At 38.0% G+C, this 19,975-nt stretch overlaps 1 long non-coding RNA gene across 1 annotated transcript; it reads right to left on the bottom strand.

Annotated features, from left to right (window-relative positions):
* Nucleotides 1–14,579: 14,579 nt before the first annotated feature.
* On the bottom strand, nt 14,580–19,733 carry LOC106149492. Its single transcript, XR_001235719.1, has 3 exons — nt 19,475–19,733; nt 16,467–16,622; nt 14,580–14,612 (listed from the first exon to the last, which is right to left on the bottom strand). It is a non-coding gene; the product is annotated as an uncharacterized LOC106149492 (long non-coding RNA).
* Nucleotides 19,734–19,975: the final 242 nt, after the last annotated feature.

Below are 19,975 nucleotides of genomic sequence, written 5' to 3'. Positions count from 1 at the left end.
TGCTTTGCTTTGCTATACAATTTAGGCTGCTCTTCAACACCTTATGTTGCCCAGACTGGCCTCTAACTCCCAGTAATCCTTGCGCCTCAACCTCCTATTGCGTATACCACCATGACCAACTAGAGAAGCAAAATCCTGATCTACAGAATCTCATTAAAGTGCAAAGGTTAAAAATTTTTCTAGTGGCAAAAAGGTAAAACCTGAATATTCATCCCTTCACAGAATGGTAGGATTAGCATATATTAAAGAGTTTATACATTACAATTTTGTCTGTGAGATAGTTTAGTTTCTTGTGCATTAAGCTATCCAGAGTTACCCAGAGGTCTCTACTCTGCCTGTGGTACTTAGTGTCTATCGTCAAGTATTCTGAAATATTATACATTAATAGAAATTCTTATTTAGGCATATGTATACATTGAACAGTAATGTTCAAATTTCTGGTAAAAACACCAGTACATAAAACAGGCAATCCCCCTGCCCTGGTGAATTTAGATCCTAGTGCAATGGGAGAAAGGTGAAAATGAAAACAGTATTTAGCACTGTAGAGTCAGGGAGGCTGAGGCAGGGGTAGATATTAGCTCAGTATGGATGCCATTGAAAGAACCACAGCCTGCATAGCTCAAGAAAGAGATGAATTTCTTCACTTTTCTTCAGGCTAGAAGTCCACAATCTAGTGTTGATAGGACTGTTTTCTTCCAATCCATACGACCGAAGGGTATGTTTCCCACATCCCTGTATCTTCACCTGATCTTCCTTCAATGCTCCTCTGTGTCAACATTTGCTCATTTTTTGTATGTTTATTTGTTTGTTTGTTTGTTTTAGGGTGTCACAGTGCAGTCCAAGCTGACATAAAACTCAAGGTGATCCCTGTGGCTTGACCTTCTCAGTGCTTTGATTACAGGTGTACATCACCATGCCTGGCAGTATCTCCTTTACTTATAAGGGTCTAGCCATACTGGATTAGAGTCAACCCTGACAAACTCATTTTGCCTTAATTAGCTCATTAGAGATCCTATCTCCAATTACACTCACATTCCGATGTACTAGGGATCTGGACCAGGCATGTAAATTTGAGGGATAGGAGACACAATACGGCCCAGAACAAGAAGTGAAATTCAAATTTAAGATGGAAAATTAAGTTTTATTTCATAGGAAAAGTATGAAAAATATCTTTAAAAAAATCAGGAAAGAACAAGCAAAAGGAAAAAATATACATGGATATGTAAAAGATAGGGAAGATGGTTATGCTGCTAATTTCTCTTAGTTCATTGAAAAGATAGGTTTGTGCTAATATTGTTTGGACAATTAAATGTTGATGTCTCATACTCTGAGTAACTAATTTAAAGATAACAATATACAATGTATTGCCCATTTGTACCCTCTTATCATATTGTTTTGGAATTTTGGTTTTTCGTATTTGTACGGGTTTGGGGGTTATTTCTTTTTCTTTAAAATAAAAAAATCGGTGTAAGTGGTAACTCTATTTGTAAGGAAAGTCTATAAGAAAAGCACAATTTGCAATTGATAAAGACTAAAAGAAGCTAAATAAGGTAAGAAAAAAGTGGTCTCCTAGAGAAGCTGTGAGAAGGAAATGGACTGGCCTCAGGAAAACCTACCGTGAAGACTCCAGAAAACCTCCCACACCTGGCTGGAACTCTCTCTCTCTCTCTTTACTTGTCTCTGCTTTGCTGTGGACGTCAGCTTCATTTTTTCGCTGCAGACTACACTCTGCTCAGTAGTAACCCCGGGGGTCACGGTTCACACATTTCCGTTCCCCGCTACCCCAGAGCTACAGCGGCTTAATGACCTTTCCTCAACGCGAATTCCAAACCCGAAGAGAGTCTGCTGCGCCCAGTTGACTGAAAACAAAGCCTAAAATCGTGTCGAAAAACAGGAATGAGAAGGGTACAGCTTGTAAAGTAAATGAATGCCTCCAAGACAGGCTATGGTCGGCAGGATACTTACCTCTTGAGATACTGGACTTTAAAAAATAAAAAAAAAAAAATAAAAACATTTCAACCCTTTCTTCCACGTTCACACTTCCCTCGTAAACATTACCAATACGACGTCTGATTCCACTGTGCGTCTCTGAGATGGAAAATTAGAATACAGAAAAATGAGAGATAAAAATCAGGAAACATCGCCACTTTCACATTATGTGGCGTCACTATCTTCAGTCTCTGCTTTGCGCATGCACACAAGGTACGTACAAAGCCCGTCTATCACGACCGTGTCTCTGCTTATTTTTATTAAATCCCCAATTGCCTGTGCAAAACTCCTTCACATCTAACTTCCTCCTGCGGGTCAGGCACTCTGAAAAGATAGAGCATACAAAAGTAGAGGAAAAAACTGCGGTGAGTTTTGCACAATAAGGAATTACTATTTGTAATTGAAAATCCCAATCTGCTGTATGGTAATTCTTACTTAATTTACCTTTTTTTTTTTTCAAGCTTTATTTTTTTGTTAGTACTTCTTTGAAGTGCATCACGATTACATGCCTCAGGGAAAGTTGGTACAAGTACATAACGCTTCCCAATCCTCTTTTCCTAGCTCTTTCCTCCCCACCCTCTGCCAATCCTCCCCCGCCTGGTGCTTTTCCTGTCTGCAATAGATATTATCTTCCTATTTCCTATTATCTGTCTTTCAGTTTCCTCTCTTTATATTTGGGTTTCTTATATAAGAAAAATACGCCGAGTTTTAGTTACCGTATCTGATTTATTTCACTTAGCATTACGGATCAAGCCACACCCATTTTCCCACAAATGGCTCGTTTATGCTGCCTTCTGGCAGAATAGGACTCCATCCTGTATAAACACTAAATTTTCTTTATTCGTTTGTATGAAGGTGGACATTTAGGCTGCTTCCAAGATTTGGGTTTTGTGAATTGTGTTGCCATAAATGTGGCTGTGCATGCGTCACTGTGATGCCTTTAACTCATCTGGGAAAATATCTCAAAGGAAAATAACTGGGTCGAATAGAATTTTTGGTTTTAGTTCTTTGAAGAATCTCTATACAAATTTCCACAGTGGTTGTACTAGTTTAGATTCCCCGTAACATTGGAAAGGTTTCTTCTCTGCCACAGCCTTGTGAGCATTTGTTATTATTTGATTTCTTGATGATAGCCTTTTATTGAATTCTCTTGCCTGATTGTTCTGGCCAGTGGTCTTAGTATTATATTGAACAAGAATGTGATAGTGGGTATCCTTGTCTTGTTCCTGATTTTACAGTGAAATCGTTCAGCTTTTTCCCATTTAATATGAAAAAGGCAGTAGGTTCCTCATAAATTACTTTTACCATTAAGTTGCAGTCCTTGTAATACCAATTCTCTTCAGGGCTTTTAAAAATCATTTATGGATATTGTTTTGTCAAGGGTTTTTTCTGCATCAGTTGAGATCTATGATATTTGTCCTTTTCACTTTTTATGTTATGTATTACATGTACTGATTGTATACAGTGAACCATCCTTATACCTTTGGACTGAAGCCTGCCTGTCATGATGTGTGATCTTTCTGATGATTTGTTACACTCGGTTTGCCACTATCTTGAAGATTTTTGTGTCTGTGTTCATTAAGGATAATGATCTTAGTTCTCTTTTTTGGTTGGATCATTGTTTGGTTTGAGTATCAGGGTATTTCTAGCTTCCAGGAATGATTTTGGGAGCATTCCTTACCTTTCAATTTCACTGAAGAGTTTAAAGAGGGTTGGCATGCTTTTCCTTACATCAATTGCATTACCTGTTACTGGATTATTCCTGACTTTGAAGTTTTCCTAAGGAAAGCTCAGGTCACAGTGGGTTCACTGCTGAATTCTACAAGAATGTGATAGTGGGCATCCTTCTCCCTTCATATTTCCTTCCTGTTTTTAAGAAATTTCTGAGTAAATGCTCTCTGACAGCGGCTTTATCTTCTAGTTCTGACACTCTGGCCTCACATTGGTCACTTCTGATGCCCATGCTTTCAACAGAATTTTTAGCTTCCTAATTTTCTCTCTGGTACCTTTTCATGGACTCTAATTCCCTGCTAAGTTCATATTTACATCATTTTGTACAGCTTCGCTAGATTTTCTTAGTCCCTTCTATATATTTGCTGATTGTTTTGTTATATCTTCTTTGGTTCACCGCTCAGCTTACTGATCTGTTTTTCTTAATCTCTTTTGTTATTCTCAAATACTTAGGCCATGTGGCTTTTGATTTCCTCTCCCTTGATATCCAATGGATCATCTTTGAGACAGTTGGGAGTTTTGGGTGGCTTTTTGTTGCCTTGGTTTTTCATGTTTCTATTACTTTTGTTTGTCTGTTTTGTGCTAAGGTTTAGAGGTTGGATGTACCGGAAGATTTTGTTGCTAGATTGGTTGACCTCTTTAGTTAGTGACTGCCTTTCACTGGTGCACCCAGAGCATGGATAAGTATAGGCCTTTGTGTCTGTCACAAGGTCAAACCACCTCTGTGTATACGCGAGGGGATCCTGCAGTATATTTGGCCAAACATCTAGTCCACTGTGAGTGGTTCACAGTGTTGTTAATGACACAAAGACAATGCAGATATTGACATAAAGAGAAAACCAATTAATAGCAACAACTGTGCCACCTAGACAATAGCCACAAAATCAACAATAGCAATAGCTTTAAGGACAAAGTAGTTATTGACATAGCCTGAGAACCAGTACAGTACAACACTCAACCCTAGAAAAGCAATCAGTAATAATAGCATAAGCAACAGAAACTAAATGTTGACATACAGTAATTACATACTAAATGCAACAACTATAACTCTGCTGACAATAGAAGATTATTCAATAGTAACAGCATAGAGTTAACTATCTAAAGGTTCATAAAGTTTATTTGTTATACTAATAAGGATAAAGGGTTTGTGGAACTGGAGAGTGGAGAACATAGAATTTGAAAAAATAATCAATGGCAAATGAAAAGGAGGAGAGAAAAATGAGATAAAGGATCCTGCTGAGGATTAAAAGTAAATTTATAGTATTAGCTAAAGGTAATTAAAAGAAAAAGAAGAAAAAAAGACCAAAATAATTCAGAACAAAAAATAAGAAGAATAAAAAGGAAAAGAAAATGATAAAAAAGAAAAAAAAACTCAAACCACAAAAAATAAAGAAGAAAAAAGAAAATGAGAAAAAAATTCTTCTGTCTGTCTGAATGAGTGATTCATTTCCAGGCTCTGCAGCCTTGGAATCCAGCAATTCACAATTTTTTCTGTATAGCTGTATGGACTGCAGGCTTGTGTGGCATCCCCTGACCACACAGGCCACAGGGGCCCCTCTGTCTGTACACCCCAGGCTGTGGCAACTGTCCAATGGAGGCATAACCTTGCTCACATTGGTAGACAGATAAAGCAGTCAGACCACTGGTCTCTGCTGGATGTTGGCAGCAAGGCCAGGTTTCAAACACATTGTCGGACTTTATACCGTTACTTTGAGATCCAGCCTCCTCTAAAAGCTGTGCTCACTGGATCTGGCTTCTCACCACAAAAAGTGTAGGTTCTCCTTCCCAGTCTAAGCTTAAACATCTCAAAAGGTCTATGACTTGGCTGCACCCTGTCTATGATGTCTTCTATCACCCAGTCACTGAGGTATGGTAACACTGGAAACCCTAAAGTTGAGTTTTTCTGTAGTTGATCTTGGCTCAGGCTTAATTACCCCTTCCCAAAGTGGCACCTAATTAAATACTCTCTGGCAGCATGGCAGGTGTTGCACTGGGTTTCTTTTCCAACTCTAGCCTGCTGTAAAGGATTCACTTCCCAAATAAAGTTTGTTTTTGTAGGTCACAATACCTGTGGGCTTTTTTTTAGAGCTTGCACTATGGGCTGGGCCATCATTTGTCTCTGGAGCTAGCAACTCTCCAGGGCTTACCTTCCCTCCTAGGGCACTGGCCCGTCCACAGTCAGGTCAGTTGGTTGGTTTACCCCTCTCCTGATCTGCGTCAAGGGGAAACAAATAACAGATCAGATTTGGAGTTCACTGGTCATCCATGACCAAGACATGGAATCCACAAGTTATGAGTTGGCTGGGGCAATTTCTGCTACCTTGGGGATTGGTTCCATCCATAGCTAACGGAGGCTAATGGAGCTAACGGAGGCAATTAGCTATGGTTCCATCCATAGCTAGTGGAGATCTCTGTGATCTCCAGGGGCGGGTCACTTATCTCACATTTTGAAGAAAAGACTTCTGACAAATGGGAAGTGGAGAAAATAAGGGCAGAAACTATAAGTTTCTAGAGGACAGGAACTGAAACTTATTTCCTAAATACTCAGAATATTACACTTTTTTTTTGGTCTTTTAGAAACAGGGTCTCCATGCAGTTCAGGCTGGCCTTGAACTCACTTTGTAGCTCAGGCTGGTCTTGAACTTGCACCGATCCTCCTGCCTCAGCCTCCTGAGTGCTGGGATTACAGGCGTGCACCAGCACGCCCAGCATATTACATGTTTTTGACAGGATAAAACTGAACTTTTGTAGAACATGTACCCCATTCCCACACCTCACATTTATAAAGAACCCATAAGGAGGGAAATTTCATGTTAGAGAGGTAACAAGACTGTTTCCATGCAAGGACAAATGCGGGAGAAACAATGTGAACATGGAATTATGAAATATCTATGAAGTGAAAGTATTTTAGTTAAATAGCGGTACCTCAGTTCATGAATGCTTTTGTTTGAAAATAATTTGTTTGCAAACAAACGTTTGGCAAATTTTCTTTTGGTTGCAATCTCCGCATCAGGTGACTAACACATCCACAGCCATCTTTCCCACATAAACACAAGCATGGCCATCTCTTCCAAAGTCATAGGACAAGTTCAATCCATGCACCAAGGTAGCACAGTATTCATATAAAAAAACCTTTTCAGACCAGAAAGATGTTCAATCCCATTTTTACTTCTGTATGGATTATCAGCAATTTTACATGTGATGATGGTTTTATTTTAATTTATTTTACTGCTAACCTCAGTCTCTAAACTCAAAATTGGTATTTTCCAAATGTGAACAATCTGTGAAAGCTACACAACTTATGGTAATTAATTAGGATGAAGTTGGCAATTCGGCTACAGAGTTCAGCCTGTTTTCTTGTGATTCTTTAATGAAGTTGACTGCCTGCAAACATTTAAATGATTCCCCTGCCACTTGTCTATGTATTTAAGCAAATAGACTATTACAAGAACAAAGACCTACTTGGTTTTTCTAATTTGACAGAGGATAAAAGAAGGCTTTCACAGCTTTGTTTTATTTCTAAACTCATTTAGCACCAAGTGCATATCCACTTCAACTTTTCTGGAATAGGTTCATTATGAAAATGGTCTAATAATGAGCAGTTGGACCTAAAGTTTTTATCCATCCTCAAATGAGCCCAAGCTTGCTTCTCATCATTTCTTTGTTTCATAATTATGTTTTCTTTCAGCCTATTCTGTGATCTATTCCTGAACATATTCTCCTCTGTACTGACTTAACTTTGATTGTGAATACCTAATTATAGGAAGCAATTTCTATTATAAATCTACACTATAAATGTATCAACTGGTTTCTAGGTATTCAATTTTACTGAATAACCCATCAGCAATTTATAATGTAGATGATTGCTCAAAATCTTATTAGTTATATTAGGGAAATAGTAAATAAGTCATTAACTTTAAAAAAATATGAAGTTAGGAGTTTTGGGGTTGAGCTTTGCCTAAGCCAAAGGCTTCCATGCAGTTTTTTCAAGGATGAGACTCCTTGTAGAAATCACCTACAAGAGGCAAGGTACAGGGAAATCTGGAAGGAGAGAAATTCATGTGAGATGGCAGAATCATAAAAATTAAGGATGAAGTCATTAGATCCTTCATTTCTTTGTGGCCAGGACATGTTTTGGGATATCCTATCCCCATTTTATATGTGGTTACACGTGCTAATTGCTAAATTTTCAAGAAATTTGCAAGTCAATTTTTAGGCCATTGAAACTGGCCACGACGATAATATTCACACTATGGAAATGAAAAAATGCTACCCATTAAGATATTTGGTTCTCTAACTTGGAACCTCACTGCATATTTTTTTTAACTTTTATTTATTTATTTTTAATTTCTCCCTGTATACTTTTATCTGTCCTACTTTGTAGACTTATGGACTACAGCAACATTTTTGGAAATAAAATTTCATTGCAACCATCTCACAGATTAAATATTCCATATAACTGCTTTCAGACTACAATTCAGAATTAGCATAGAGAGTGTCACGGCCTACAAACACTAAAATACTTGCAAAATGGCTTGGGTCATTTGCCCACTACTCTGAGTGAATTTTCTTCCCTAGTACTGTGGAACTCGGTCAAAACCATTCCACATATGACTTTGCTTGTGTTCATCAATGCAAGGACAGTGGCTACCCTCAGTTTTCCCTGAGGAAAGTTATTGCATAGCTTTCCCAGTCCTTGCATTTGGATTCTGATACGTGGTTACACTTGTTGCCCTCTGAATTCATTTGCTAGTTTTAGAGAGAATCTTAGCAGCAAAAAATTCGAAGTTCCAGACTCTGATATAACCATATCCTAGAAAACACTTCACAAAACTCGGTATTTCCCTGGTAATATAGACCAGTTTCTTCTTTGTGTAGCTACTCTCTGTCTCCATTTGGCTTTCAGTTTTACAAGAGTTAAGCCTTGGAGCTGGGGATTTAACTCAGCGGCACAGCGCCTGCCTGGCAAGTGCAAGGTCATGAGTTCGATTCCTGGTACCAGAAAAAAACAAAACAAAAACAAGAAAGAGTTAAGCCTTTACCCGATGCCACTGCACCAATAACTTCAGCAAGGGAATGCACAATCCACGGTTTATCCAGGGGACCATGTAGCACCTTTGACCTAAATCCTCTGCTTCTTATGTTCTAGGTCTTGGTTGAACTATATTTCCATTCCCTATTTATTATGTCCAACATTTACCACTAGATAAAATGTGCATAGTTCATACAGACCTGAAGTAGTGCATAAAACTTCTGCTTGATTCTCAGCATTTCTTACTGGTCATTATTCTCCAGGAATTTTTTCAAGTTTTATTTCATTTAATATTTGCATAACTATATTTACTTTTAAGCATAACTGTTCTTTTTCATATTTGACATTCCCATTTATTAACTGCTAATCCCAGTGTTAATCATAATGGCTGATCAGAAGTTAATAAAATTTAAAAACATGGAAAAACCCTTACAGTATTAGATGCCAAATGTAACACATGCTCTGATTAAAATCTATTATATTTTTCCCAGTTTAATTTGAAATTATCTTGATCCAAACTGAAAGCTTAGAGACCAAGACTAAAGCTACACTATTTTTATTTCCTTTTTCTAAAATTCTAAATATCAGTAAAATGCCACCTTCTTGTAATTACTAGGAAAAGAAAAAGAGATGGGTTAGCTCTGCTTTTATTGTTAAAGTAGATGTTAGGTAATATATTTGTTAAGAATCATGCAATAAATTAAATACCGTAAATTAATTAAATACAGTAAATTAACTAAATTAAACACAATGGAAATAGTTATAGGAGTGAAAAATTGATACACGGGTAGATCAGGAGTCATTTTCTCTCTGTGTCTCTTTGTCTCTCTGCCTCTTTCTCTCTCTCTCTCTCTCTCTCTTTCCCTCTCTCTCTTCTCATCCTGCCACTTTATTTTCAGGCTGGTGCTACATGTGGCGAAAGTGATATCTTATGTTGGTTTTAGTACGTAGTAAGGGTTAGACAATAAAGAGAAAAATAATCTCTTTACCCACAGCTCAACAAAACTTCCCCTAGGGGGATTTTAATTTTTTCAACCAATAGAAACCAAGGGAAATGATACACCTATTGGCTGTGGCTGGATTACATGCTGTAACCTCTGCTATTTGGGGGAAGGCCACATATAACCATCAGTTAATAACAGGCTTTATTAAAAAACAAAAACACCAACTGTAGGAGAAGGAAAAGCAAAGACATCCCATCTCTAGTTTCTTCTATATGGACTATTAAAATCTTCTGGTTGCTGTACTGTGAAAATTTCCACTATAATAAGGGTGGGTACTGAGCTGAAATATAACTAAAGACAGAACATGATTGGTCTTCTCTAAGAGGTTGTTCCATTGCAGATGAAAGAAAAATGAACAAGTGGATGAATGCAACCATGAGAATATTAACATGGATGCACAGTACCTCCTCCAGCCGTACATTGAAGTTTATGTTAAGAACTTCAAGGTCAAACTGACCATTCATCAATTCTTAAAAGAGCTGTAACCAATTGGGGGTTGATGTAACCATCTGTCTACTATACATTCACGCTGTTGGAACAGGCCCAGCGCCAGGAAAGCCAAAAGACATAGCTTAAGCCCGGGGAAATCGTCAAGTTTATATTCAGTAACAAAGTTCTCAAGAATCTGAACTTTAAAGCCTTTTCTCAAATGTCCCTATGAACAGAAGAAAACCATCTTCTGTTGGCTCCTTTGAGCCTTTTGAATCCATGGCTTTTTTATTCCTTCACTTTCCAGTTAGCTAAAATCCATATCACAACAGATTTTTATTCTCTACAAATATATGGTAAAATTCCTAATTATTTAATTCAAGAAGTAGAATACTTAATGATTGATTTAGCCAATTTTTTTTTTTTTTTTGCAGTGTTGCTTCCAGGAAGTCACAAATCACATCTTTCTGGAATAATCTTTATTTTTCCTGCTATCAACTTCCCTTTTGCTTCCTTTTCTTCTCTTTCACCACTCCAAATTCCATACTGCACTCTTAGACTGTCTGAAATTCCGATTACCACAGAACTTGATTTTAGTAGTCACATTATTATTTGTAATATACATCATATTTTATTCTCTATTTGATGATAAATATGTAAGAACATTGACTCAGTAATATTTATGTCTGTGCTCCAAATGAAAGTGGCATTAATGATATCAGGTTTAGAATCATTTTTACTGTGTCAGGAGTAGGAAGTAGTAGGGTAGTAAGCAAGATTTCTCAATACTTTTCAAGATTCCAGAGATTATTTGCTATAATGATTTGAAATTCAAAACATTAAGACTTCTTTTCTTGTATGTGTGAGAAACCATTTGTGGATGTGTCTCCTTAAGGTAAAAAGAAGTGGGATATTCTATGGATAAAATCCAAAGGTGGGAGAAGGGAGAGGAAGAGAGATGTTTAAATGTTTACATCTACAGCCAGATGGGGTGGCTCCCATCCATAATCCCACCACTCAGGAGGCTGAGGCAGGAGGATTGCCATGAGTTTGAGGCCAGCATGGGCTATATAGTGAGTTCAAGCCCAACCTGAACTACACAGGGAGACCCTGTCTCAAAAAGACAAAAATGAACAAACAAACAAAAGTTCACATGTGCAAGTGTTTGATATTTGATAGGTATTTATCTATTATATTCTGGAGTCAGTTTGATTCCCTGTGAAATGAGAAGGAAAGGTATTACTATTTTTACTTAAAAACTCAGTAACTGGGAATTAGAAAGTTAAGTGACTTAGCCAAGTTCATCAACGCAGTTAATATGCATGTTTAGCCATCAGGAGTAGGGTTAAAATTACATAGTTTTCTATTTTCTTTCTTTTGCCTACTATTCTACTACATTTGGTCAAAAACATCACCCTTTTGACATACGTTTTTCATTCTGAAAACGGAATAAGCCACACCGCCCAGTCAAGCGTAGAGCGCAGAGACGGGAAGAGGGTGGGAAGCAGTGCTCAACAGAAGGGGCTCTTCCGGCACCACTACAGCAATGCTTTGCAACTTCCCGCGCTAATCTGCCTCACCTACGAGAATGCTTGCTCGGAAAATGCAGAACAAAAATGGAAAGTAATGTTATGTTAAAGTCTGTGAAAAGGGAAGAAGAGAGGCTCTAGAAAAACTTTTCAGAGTTCATTTCACAGAGCAACAAGAAGCCTTATTGGCTGAGAATGGATGGTTCTGGGAGGACAGCTCCTGGCTCCTGGCTCCTGGCAAGGTAGTGGTGGAGCCTCAGGGGACAATGGGGAGGAAGAGAAACTGTGACCCCCGGAAGGCCATTTCCCCTGGAGACATCTGGAGGGAGGTGATGGAAACTCAGCTAGTCTCTACCCTGGCCAATGCAAAGCCATTTTTGCATCTTCCTATCATTTTCTATATTTAAATGCTTGCACTTAGGGCTAAATCCTTATGTTAAAGTACAGACTGTGCTTAACTTAAATGCTTTTACTTGAGTGTCTTATACTTTACAATGCTGTACAAATGATGCACATTTAGAAGCAACCATACCTAACTTCAAATTTTCCCAGCCTAGTAATAATATCCTCTTGCCGTGCTAGGTAGTGGCCGCAATGAGGAAGGGAAACCAAGATTCCACAGGGGTGCTCGCTTCGGCAGCACATATACTAAAATTGGAATGATACAGAGATTAGCATGGCCCCTGCGCAAGGATGACATGCAAATTGGTGAAGCATTCCATATTAAAAAAAAAAAAAAAAGATTCTGCAGGGTACTGTGGGTTAAGCTGTGCTGTTCAGTAGCTTTGGTCTATTAAATATATTGTAAAGATATGAGGTATGATCAGAGCATGTGGTGAATATTTAAAGCTTAAAACTTACTGCAGTTTTCCGTTAATCGCTCTCCAGACTCTTATCACTTGCTGCCCACCCATTTTCCCATAGTTCTTGCCCCCTTTTGAACCAGTTAGGGGAGTCCTCTTTCCTGAGTGTGTTTACAAGTTCTGATCAAAAATTCAGTGAACACTGCTGCCATCCAACGGAGAGGCAGACTTAGAAATTCTGGTGCATTTTTACCCCCTTATTCACGCAATCTGGCACCATAAGACATCTGCCTCTTCCCACAGAGTGACCAGGAAATGTAAACATTTTGAATTCTCTCAGGACTTCTGAGTGAGCCACAACAGTACAGCTAAGGACACTCAGGAAAGAGGACTTTAGAACTGCTTCAGAAGGTGGCAAGAATGATGGAAAAATTGTGTTCAAACCAGGTGGGAATATTTTGAAGGGGATGAATAGCAATGCCTTTTACTATAACAAATTTAGACATTCACCATATTTTTCAATCATACCTTGTATTTTCAACTTATCATGAGTTTATCAGGACAGGACTTTCTCATAAGTTAAGGACCATCTATACTAATTTTAAGAAATAAAATTCAAGTATTACCAGTATATTTACCATAAGCAAATTTCTTGCTATTCTCTTGCCTTTAAGATTTTTAACCAAGTTTGCTAAGAAACATTCTTGTAAGGTATATAGAGAAAGTAAGTGAAAGCTATGTGTTTCAAGGCTAAGGTTAGTAATTTAGAGAATTTGTCAGAGTCTTTCTAGGTGCATTAAGTGTTACAATATTTTATTTAATATTCACTGAATATTAAATTTGGATTCATTTTTATTTTCATAAATTGATAATTATTCCATTATAAGGAAGGAAATATGTATTTTCCCAATGTTTCTCAGAAAATTCACATGATGCTCTTGCTATAGAATCTAAATGGGTGAGGTTTAATATGCTAAGTCAGGTAATCACTCCTACATTTGCCTTTTGATAGCAGCTAGAGTGATTCTCTGCTTCTCTACAGTTTTGCTTTCCAAGATTTCAATTATTCATGGTCAACTACAGTTCCACATAATAAAGGAAAGAAATTCCAGAAATAAGCAGTTCCTAAGTTTTAAATTGCATTTTGTTTAGAATACTGAGATAAAACATTGTCCTATCTTGCTCTGTCTCACCTAGAATATACTCTGTCTCAGTGTATCCACACTATATATGTTACCTACCTGGAACTCACTTAGTAACCATGTTGCTTATCATATCAAATGCTATCATCATAGTGCTTGTAAAATGCTTCAGTATCTGTAGGAATCCATTGGGAGTCTTGGAATTTATCCCCTATGGAAAAGGAGAATTACTATCATCAAATGATTTACCTATGTAACAGTATATAACTCTAAAATAAGATGTAATTTATAAAAATATTCCATAAAATGACAGTCATTTCAAGAAAACATAATTGAGTACCACAAATTAGTACAAATATTTTTAGTATCAATATTAATACTTGTGAAAACATTGATATTCTTTCCATAAGTTATTGATATTTTAATGAAATCTAAAGTTATAATATGCAATTATTCATAACTATACAGATTGACATGAATAAAAGTGCTTAAAAGGTAAAAATTTTAATTCATAAATGCTCCAAGTATTTTCATTAAATAAAAAATATGTCCTTGCCGGGGATATAGCTCTGTGGCACAGCACCTACCTGGCAAGCACAAGGTCATGAGTTCAATTCCCAGTACCACAAAAAAAAAAGTCCTATTTCCTCATTTAGTTTCTTCCCAACACCTTCACATTTAAACATTTTTTCTCAGAATTCATGATATAGAATCAGAGAACAAGAAAGAGAAAAGAACAAAGAAGAGGGCATAGGGAAAGCTTTTTATAAAATACTAAGACACTTACATAACAAAAGTAGAGATCGTAAAATAAAGAGAGGAAGAAAACTGTGTGGATTAGGTGGCATTGAGAAAAAGGAATTCTCATTTTTGTTCCCTTGTTATTAACTCCGACGTATTTTGAGGCATTACCTGTAGACAAAGCTTCCAAAGCATCACAGGCTAGAACAAAACTGGAAAGGTGAAAAACGAGAAAATGAGGAGGGATCCAGGATTTAAAATCAGAAACATCATACATTCGTTGTTCACAAACCTGTTTGACTTTTACAAGGAATAAAATGGGGTCTGGAGTCCTGATGTACAGAATGTTTATAGTATATTTTTACCAGGCATGGCACGTATTCAGCAGAAGACAGCTGTGTTAGATCTTTTCTTTGGAATCAGAGTCAGAGCACCGCAGCCTCTTCCTACAATTTTCCTGCACCCTGGAGGTTTTTGGTGGACCTGCTTTTGAAATGCTATCTTGAGCACCTTTTGGTTCCTACCTCAGCACTGACAAATTAAATTATTCCTTCATAACTTTTTCCTCTAATTTGTAAACATGTGGCCATAAATCTTTCTCTGTTTTGAGGAAACTGTGGTCATTCAGTTTTCTAGAAGACAACAAACCCTCAATTGTCTTTACTATAGAGCATATCTTGACAGGCTACCTGCCTCTCCCAGCCCAAAAGATGATAAATATAATCAATACAAAGTGATATATTCATGTGCACAATTCTATTCCTAAGGCATTCGAAAAATATGTTAGAACTACTTAAAGTTTAGAACACTGATTCCCTAATCAGAATAGGAAGAAAAAAAATCGTTAAAATGCAAGGTACCAATATATTTTGGGTGTCATTTTAAGACACTAGTGTAAAAGCCTGACAAAACTGGCTCCAAGTAGACCTCCTACGGGCTGGGGATATACCTCAGTGGCATAAGTTCCTGCCTGGCAAGCGCAAGGTCCTGAGTTCAATTCCTGGTACCAAAAACAAAACAACAACAAGTAGACCTCCCACAAGTGAGGAAGTGAATTATGCTCAAGGAGTGAGCAACATTTTTTATTTAACTTTGACAATGCTGTTTTTAAGAACCTTTTTCAGAGGAATCAAGGTATATCCTATACAGGTACAAATTTCCTATGATGAATATGATCGTTTTGTATATCAAAATGGTACCAATAAACTTGATAATAATAAAAATAAAAATTTCATTCAGAAGCATCTTCTTATTATATAATGACAGTGTAAGTAGAAGGGAAAACTATTCAACCAGAAATGACCTTTGATAGGTAGCAATTATTCCTCTGCTAAGGAGAATTATTATTTCAAAAATCAATTAACAGCCAAACAGCATCAATTCAATTCAACAATCACTGATTGAGCGCCTTCAGCATGAATGGCAGTCTACTAGATGTTAGGATACAAAGAGCGGATAACCTCAAGACGAGGGCAGTGAACGCGTCCTTTAACCACCATGATGCCGAGGGGGCGGGGGCACAGCAGCCGGGAGAGATGGGTAGCGCTGCCCGCGTCCACTGGCGGGGAGCAAAGCTGTGCTGCGCTGGCTGTGAGATTACCAGTAAATTCACTCCACAAGCGGGCCTTAAATTGGGATTTCAAGGATTATAACTAGCTGCGGCTTGGGGAAGTGTGAGAACATTACTGAACAGAGTAGGAAACCTCACAGTGTGTGATGCAGGAAATGATAAAAGACCAGAGACTGCATTAATAGGGCACAGCAGCATCAAGCTTAGAAAACTGGTATTGAAAGTGGCAAGTTCTGCGAGCTCCTGTTCGGAACGCCTTCCTCCAGCAAAGGTAAATCCCCGAGTGACTGAAAATTCAGGGTAAGAACAAGGCTATTGAATAAGAGTCTCTACTTGCCCCCTACCCCGCAGAAAACACAACTGTTTTGTTCACCATCTATGAATAGAAAGTTTTCCGGAAGCCCGGAAGTCCAGCTGAGGTTCCAGGGCTTTGGTGAAAAAATGTATATATGCAGTAGTGGATCCGCCCAAGAGGGTGAGATGGAGTTTCACTCACCACTGTGCCGTGTGGCCCTCCCTAAGGCAGCACAGCTGGTGATGGAGGAGCCTCTTCAGCCAATCTGGGCCAGGCACGCTGCACCTAGCCTTGGGGACGCTGCCTTAGGGGACACTGCCGCATGACCAGTCTCTTCACCGCCCTCGCAAAAAATCCCTGCGGAGATAAGCAGCGTTGAACTGAATCACCCACGGGCCGCTAGAAGCAGGGAAGAGAAACCAGGGTGCAAACTGCAACAGTCACCGGGCTGCTCCCCGAGAGATGCACCCACAAACCCACAGGACTGCTCTGGTGAGGACCCCAAGGGCCCAAGGGTGCCTGCCCCGGACACCTGGCAAGCCACGGAGCAGCCCCTCTGATCTGCAAGCAGCGTGAAGATCTCAGCAGCAGATGGGAATCTTAGCCAGGGCTCAGCTCTGCTGGTTTGAAAGAAGTGCTGAAGCTAGAGGGGTTTGGGACAGTGCCCTAGGGGAAGCAAACATCCGGGTCGTCAGTAGGCCTGCATTTTACAGGAGGGGGAGAAGGCTCACAAATGAAGGAGTTGTAAGCACTGACAATAAATACAACTTGGTATCAAGGAAAGTGGGGCCATTTGTTTATAGTATCATCAGACACCCAGAAACTCACTCCGCTTCCTCGGAATTCTTTCAGTGAGACATCTAAAACAATTTTGGAAAATGAACCAACTTTTTGCAGACTTGTATTATAAGACTACACATATAACGGTCCAATGAATGAATGATGACAATTTTTAATTTGAATAGGAGTGCTGTGTTGGTAAACTTTCCATTTACCCACATTTTCGATGAAGTAATAATTGCTTTGTGATTTAAGAATGCACGCAGTTGACTTTCGCCCACTGCTTCTCTTACGTGGATTTGTATCTTCGAAGCCCTCAAGGCCGGTTGGTTTCCCTTTTTCACAGATAAGAAAATAGATTTAATGTCCTCTCCAGCGCATGTTGTCAGTACCCTCTATGCTACGTCGCTCCAAAAAGAACAAGTATAATGCACTCCTTACTACTCTATCCCTTCAATACTGAAGAGTCCCTAGAAGGCAAGAAGAATGCAAAGATTCCCTGCAGATAGTTCTTGTACCACAGACACACATTAACTTGGCTATGAGGCATTTTGCTATTCTTCAATATTTACCTCTTCTTTGCCACTGTGCTTATGTACACTTAATAGGCGAGTGAACGTTAAATTTTTCTTCACACCACATTCTGTCATCTGAATGATCTTTTGGCTAGCATTTCAAAACACATTATTTATAAAGCACCATATCTATGCTTTTTTCCTGAATAAATTTAAAACATGCTTTGTATGCATGAGGGTTGTTCTTATCACTAAATTGTGCTTTCCTAAAAGCAAATATGGCCTTTCATTAATTCTGCAGAGATTGTTTTTATTCGGGAATAAAGAAAGAAGGATGTGATAACTTGAAGATTTTTATATTACCAAGGCCAACCACAAAGCAAAGATAAAGAATCCTGTAAAATGAACTCTTTGTTGAAATCTAATGCTTAAAAAATATTTGTCTTAAGCATGTAGTGTCTAAAATACTTAACAAGTAGGTTGTACAGGAGTAATTTGAAAAATACTACTTTAATACCATGATTTTAAATAAATTTAAATGAGATGCAGCAGAATATGGAAAATTTTCACATATATCTGCCTTATTTAAAGGCTGAAAAAAGTATCTTTTTAAAAAAACATTCTTAAAATCAAATAGTGTAAGTGTTGTTTTAACACTGTATTCCACAATTAATTTATTGATTTTTTAAAACTGCCAACTTGCATGTGGGCAGTGTGGCATGTATTTCTATGAATAAGTAAAGGCAATACAAAAATGGGACACTCAGATATAAATGTATTTAAATCATCTGAATGAGAAAAATAATTTTCTTTTAAATTATTCTGTTTTGAGAATAATCTCTTAGTCATATGTATTTTGGGGTGAAATGATATATTATTGACACATTGAATGTTGACACATTGAATAATGACACATTATTGACACAGCGAGTAATAGTACATTATTGTGTGTCATCTTGATGAGGCATAACTATGGACAAACTGTAAAGCAAACACAAAGGATTCTAAACTGCCTGTTAATGTGTATTACAGTTGCAGTAAAAGTACTAAAACTTTTTTCCGTAAGTCTAGAAGAATGAAAAACTATTACTGTTCTTTAGTGTAGTGTAACAGCAGAATTTTTCATTTACTTAAAAAAATTAATTACCCTATTAACTGAGTTTGCTAGGTTAATTAATTTTTTTCCCACTGTGTACTGATCTTTTGAAACTATTTTATAAATACAATTGAGATATTTTGTTAATAGAAACTTCTATTTTAACTTATTGAAACAAAAAATGCTTTAAATTCTAGAGTCTCAAAATCTCAACATTATATTATACATATGGATCTTTGATTAAGAATAGTTGCTCAAAGGCTGGTGTTGCAGCTCAGTGGTGGAACACTTGCCTAGTACACATCAGTCACTGGATTCAATCCCAAGTACTAAAACTAATCATTTCTTAAAAAGAATTTATCTGTATTTTTATTTTTCTTCTGGTACCAGGAATCGAACTCATGACCTTGCGCTTGCCAGGCAGGTGCTGTGGCTCGGAGCTAAATCTCCAGCCCCCAAAAACTTTATCTGTATTAAAATAAATGAATCAGGTTGGGGGAAAGGAATAAAAAGAATTAAAATACATTATTTACTCACACCCACTCCTTACAATGAATGTAACCATTATGTACTATAAATGTGTACTAATAAAAAATAAAAATAAATGAATTAAATCCCAACATTATCACATGTAACAAAACCAACATTCTAATTTTTGCCGAGCAAACTACCAATGCAAGTAACCAAGAGATATGCTTGTGAAGTCATTTTTTCCTTTAGTGAAGTGTGAGATTATATATAGAATGAAACTGGTGCTTACAATTACTATTGTAGAAATTTGCAGGATTTTGAAACTTAATAAGAATCTCTATATTTACCTGAGTTTTCAAGCAACTTGCAGCAAAGCAGTGACCCCTCTAGAGCAGCTGGACGTGGCAGGAGGAGATGAAGGCTCCAGAAATAGCAGCTTGAAACCAGACAACTGTAGTTCTACAGGCGTTTCTATTGTTGGGCACTTGCCAGCAATAGCATGGACGATTCTAGGGTGACTCTCGGGGACGGTGTCCTTGTATCCTCTCTCCTTGGCGCAAGAGAGACTTTGATGTGACAGACACCGTGCCTTTGACTATATTCTGACAAGTGCCACAGGTCGTTTAAGACAGGGGATTATTTTTGATGGGACTTATCTAACCTTGTGGGTCCCTTAGAAGAGACTGGACTGCCTGCTCCTGGCGAAAGTGAAACCAGGGAAGACAAGGAGGGAAAAAAATTCCCTGTTGCTGAGTTTGGACATGCGTGGGAGGCACAGGATGGAGGGAGCAGTGGCTGCTCGTGGAGGCGAAGCGTGACCTCCGCCAGCGCACAGTAAAAGAGATGAG

Source organism: Chinchilla lanigera, unplaced genomic scaffold, assembly GCF_000276665.1.
Source record: "Chinchilla lanigera isolate Chin_1 unplaced genomic scaffold, ChiLan1.0 scaffold00046, whole genome shotgun sequence".
Classification (NCBI taxonomy): Eukaryota; Metazoa; Chordata; class Mammalia; order Rodentia; family Chinchillidae; genus Chinchilla; species Chinchilla lanigera.
Note: the sequence above shows the minus strand (reverse complement) of the source record. Positions and strands in the feature narration are given on the sequence as shown.